The sequence below is a fragment of the Echinococcus granulosus genome, assembly GCF_000524195.1.
Source record: "Echinococcus granulosus chromosome Unknown EG_S00004, whole genome shotgun sequence".
Classification (NCBI taxonomy): Eukaryota; Metazoa; Platyhelminthes; class Cestoda; order Cyclophyllidea; family Taeniidae; genus Echinococcus; species Echinococcus granulosus.
In genome coordinates this window covers 2,621,760-2,626,548 of record NW_020170384.1, presented here as the reverse complement: position 1 = coordinate 2,626,548, position 4,789 = coordinate 2,621,760, and positions in this window count along the sequence as shown.

The window sequence follows — 4,789 nt, the reverse complement described above, 5'->3', positions numbered from 1 at the left end:
AGCTGCAGCAGCATCCGGTGTTGTTGGTTTTTTCTCTACACTCACTGTGGCTTGAATCCTTCAACTTGCAACCTTCCTTATCATTCCATTAGCCACATTTTTCTAGTTACTGGTTGACTATGATTTTTTGAAGATAAAACCTCTTCTGGTGTTCCAATTAAGTTATTTTTTAATCAACTTTGAAAATATTTGAGTATGCGCTCCTGGATCTTGCAACTTGTGTGAGAAGGCCTGTGGTCTTGTCCAAACGCACAAGAACTCCTTGGAGTAACTGTCTATCCAGGGCCTGATAAACAGGGGGATTGACTACTAAACCTCAAATAAAAATCCGGCAGACATGACATCGTCAGTGATGCCCCGGACTTGCTGAGCAAATTCACCTTTTTTAACTATTCTATCGTCAAGATTGTTCTTTTTTTGCCTGTACTTCATTCAGGTGGTGTGGAACTTTCCTACCTAGCATCTACGAAAGACGCTACCTCCTGGTCATTGTGGTCGGCGGCTAGGGGTATGCTGGAGTTGGATTTTCCCCCCATGTTTCTCTTCCGGGCGATAAAATTTTGTTGCCGGTCAACTTTGTGCATTCTGGAAGAGGAAGGTGGAGAAGTGATACGCAGAGATGACCAATAGCGTGGTGGAGACTACTGCCCGTAACTTGGTGAAGTCTTCTGCACCTTGGGCTAATTAGGTTGCAGAGTTTAATGCCACTTTATAACATATTAACTTTTATGATGACATTTTTCAACCAGAATGTAGAGCAAGATTTTGGTCTTGAATGAACCCCAGACACAGAAGATTGAAGTTTGCGGATCTAACATGGACGAAACTTGCGGGCAGTGCCGGTGATGTTCTGGAGTTTATTAACAAATTCACTTGGGAAATTGTGGTACTCCTTATTTTTTGGCAGATTTTGTAGGATTATCTGCTATGTGACCCTCCAAGTCCTCCGAATTGCTTCCAATTTTGCTTCCATCAATCATGTTGCCTCTAAAAACAGCCACCCGGCCCCGGCCGCTTCCATTTCCAACTCATTTTTATTCACCGGCTGTCTGTTCTTTTTGGGTCTGATCGTGTGATTGCCAGTACCAACGTCAAGTAAAAGTGAATTTTACCACTTGGAGGAATTTTATCAGAGGAACACGGTGGAAAAGTCAGGATGTCACGACACCTCTCTTTTCAATCCCCAAATGCGGTTTGTAGTCTTTCCACTGATAAACCGTAGCCTAGCTTAGAAGCAGGGCTGCGCGGAACCAAGTCACCGAGAAAGTAGAACACACGGGTGAGTGGACAAGGCTTTACTGAGATCGACGTATAATTCCTTCCTGCTATTACGAGAAGACCTGTAATCCCAGAAGTGCTTTTTGATTTTCTAGGCGTTTTAATTTTCGTGGGGCTGATTTCCCGAATATCTCAGCAATTGTGCTTTCGCTCACTTCCTCCTGACTGGCCGAGATCAAGGTTAGTTTGGCTTTAAATGCGATAACAACCACTTTAAGTCCAAGGTCAACCGGTCATTATAAGTTGGCGTATCTATGATGATCAAGTGACTCACTCGGTTGCTGGCATTCTCTACTACCCGTATGTCACTCGTGCATGCGCGTTGTGCCTCTGTGCTCACCCCCATCCGTCCATTAATTAAGCCATCAGCCTCTAAAGTCTGCGTCTGCGTCTGTTGTGTAGAGCTTGGCTCGTAGGCCTCCTCCTCCCTGTTCCTCGTACTCTTAGAACAACCAGGTTGGCTTGATTTCAACATATTTATTGGGAGAAGTGAATCGGGAAAAATAGTACAGAGTTTAGGGAGGGGGGAGGATCCGCAACCGCTCTCAGGCTTGGAGGACGTCGACTCTGTCACCAGGTTCGAATTGTATCCCCGCCTCCTCTCTGCGAGGAACATTAAAACAATATAAGCATTACAGTTAATTGCCTGATTGGGATCTCGACAAATGGCGACACGTTTGCTACCAGAATTTGATTGTCAGTTTGACCACCTCCAAAGTGGACGGTTTGCAGCGTGCACCACACCCTCTTCAAAAGCCCGGCGACAAGTGTTACGAGAGGCCTATGGGGCTTCGGAGTCGAGCTCAACCCGGTTCGACCCGTTGAAGCGAACAAGCTTGATTCACATGCCTGAATTTCAACCGTCACTTTGTGCTATAAAGGTGTTGTCGCAAGCCAGAGTTGAGGTGCTGACAGCACCGACTGGCGCATATTTGCGCCCTGTCATGTAGGTCTGTAAACATCCGCGCGTGTTCCGCATGTCCATACAAGGTATGATGAGCGAATGGAGTGAGATATAGTGAAATCTTGACGAACTCTTTTTGACTGCTTGATGGACGACAAGATGAGCTGTGACCATTTCCGATCAATACGTCTTTTATTTGGCATGAATAGTAAATATCGCTTCAATTTGTGTGCAAAGGTACTTACCTACTAACATCTCATGAATGAAAGCACAAATTTTCTAATTAAAAAAGTGATTTCACCGCCAAAGTTCCCAAGTTAATTAACCCAATTATTGGTTTATGACCGAGATTCTCATTATGCCTAATTAATCAGTCATATCGATTTCCGACCTGTCCCTGTTTGTTCTTTAATCACAAAGCATCAGACAATCTGCATCCTTTTTGTAAAAGCGTTTTATACAACCATAATTGCCCTTTTTCTCCCTCGAGGGTGAAACGCTTTATCAGAGGAAAAAGAGGAGATCCTCGAGGCTTCATTTTTCGTCTTTGTAGATATCCAGAAGCGTTGTCAATGCTTCCATTGTCTCAACGTTCGCAGTTGTGACAGGATGGGCTTTGAGAGCTGCGGAGATTTTACTGCAAGCCACTTTACCTGACTTAGTTGGATCCAGTCGGAGAAAGAGGTTCTTTAGAGTCTTCCGATTGCTATTTCTATGGCTGGGAAAGTAGTGATAGGGCTTAATGAAGTACTCGCTTCTCACCTCATGTCAGTGTGCCATTAATCGTCCAGTTGTAATAGAAAGTGGCGGCAATAAGTTGGACGATTATTCATTTACCTTAGCAGAGTAATTGGTCCGTGATTTGTTTTAGCTTTCACAAACTCAACATCTGATTGGCTGATAGGGTTTAATCTAATTTGTAAGGCAACCAGTGAGCAAGCGCATTGAAATGATTTTCCAATAGTTTTGAATGCAAAAAGTCTGTGAGATTTTTTTGGCTTTAATACACTTTTTAAGTCGGGCAGTGGACAGACCAAACCATATTTGTGAGTGGGGAAGGCGTCATCGATCCTCGGAGGGGATACAAATTCGGCTTCCTCTATAAAACTTTGTTTACCACAAGGCAAGATGTCCTCCTCCAGCCACTCTTCTCGACCCAGAGATATGAAAACGGAAAAGGAAGAAAACAACAGCAAAATTGTTTTTTTCGAACGTCTCCAACTTTTTCACGACTTTGAGAGGCCAGAAAAGTGGAAAATGTTGCTGTTTCTAGAGTAATTAGGAGTTCAAAATTCAACGGAGCTCTTAACGGTGAAAAGAAAACCCCGCTAAAGTAAGCATGTTCTTATTTACAACTTTAGAGGAGTTGGCAGACATTCATTTTAGTCTCACATGTCAAACTGGGTGGAAATGCATAACCTTTGATGTTCATACGAACATTTAAGATGCTATTTAACGGTTGACAAATGCATCATCTGTAGTTGCAGCTACAGAGCTGTTGATAGTAATCTTGGTTGATTTTTGTGCCTTTGCAAAATAAGTCACTCCCCACTTTCCAAATATATTATGTGATTTGTAGGTCAACAAATGCATCAAACCTAGCACAATCTTTTAATTCTTGTACAATGAGCAACTGAGCGAAGGCATCCTGCTATTCTACTTGAGAACTGGATAAAGCTATATCTGCCATACTTAATAGCTAGTTAGTGGTAAGGAACATTTGGCGGTTTGCCTTTCTGACACTTTAACATTAGCCGCCGCTTAAGCATGCCATTTAATGACCTACTTTCTCCTCCCTTTCGATGGTTGTTCGTGTCTTAACCAACCACAAACAGGATTGCCTTTTTAGATCGGCAACAAAAAAATCCCTTCTACAAACTTTTTAATCCCACTTTTCTTGGTTTTTACAACTTGCTAAATTAGCATCAAAGCACCAACATATTTCGCACTTTTAATAGCTGCGACTTCAGTTTGTGTTAGCATTGCATGCAACATTCAAACAAGGGCGTGGTGTTTCCCCGTCAAATTAAACCTTACTTTAATTAATTAAGTAAGCTTTTTAAAGCTTAAGTTGATGGGGCTTTTCTCATCATCCCCAAATGAATCGTAATCTCTCGCAGTGGACAAAATCCAGATCAGTGTTTTTTAATGAAAGATGTTTACTATTTCGCTGAACTTACATTTAGTTCTTAACTAAACACTGGAAGTTGCTCCAACTTGGGGCCGCTTAACCGAAAGTAATTATCAAGCAGGTTCTGCATGACCTAAAATAGGGTGAGTGAATGAATTCCACACCTTGTTGGTTATCCACTTGGGATGATAATTTAATTCCAAATCATTTTTGGGGATTTTGCGCGACAAGATTTATCAATATGTGAATGGGCTAGAAGACCAGTATCAGAGATGACATCCTTAGGATTGTAAAGCACCAGCACGGAAGACGATGCTCTGGCTACTGAGAAAGTCTCTATTGCGGAATTTTACTACTGATTCAAAATCTATTTTAATTGTTGATCCCCTTGGAGGAAATTTTGCTGCTATGGTCCAGACATCAAGCCAGGGGGTTTCAAAGGCCCTTTTGCCCTCGCGCACCCTCTTGTCTTGATT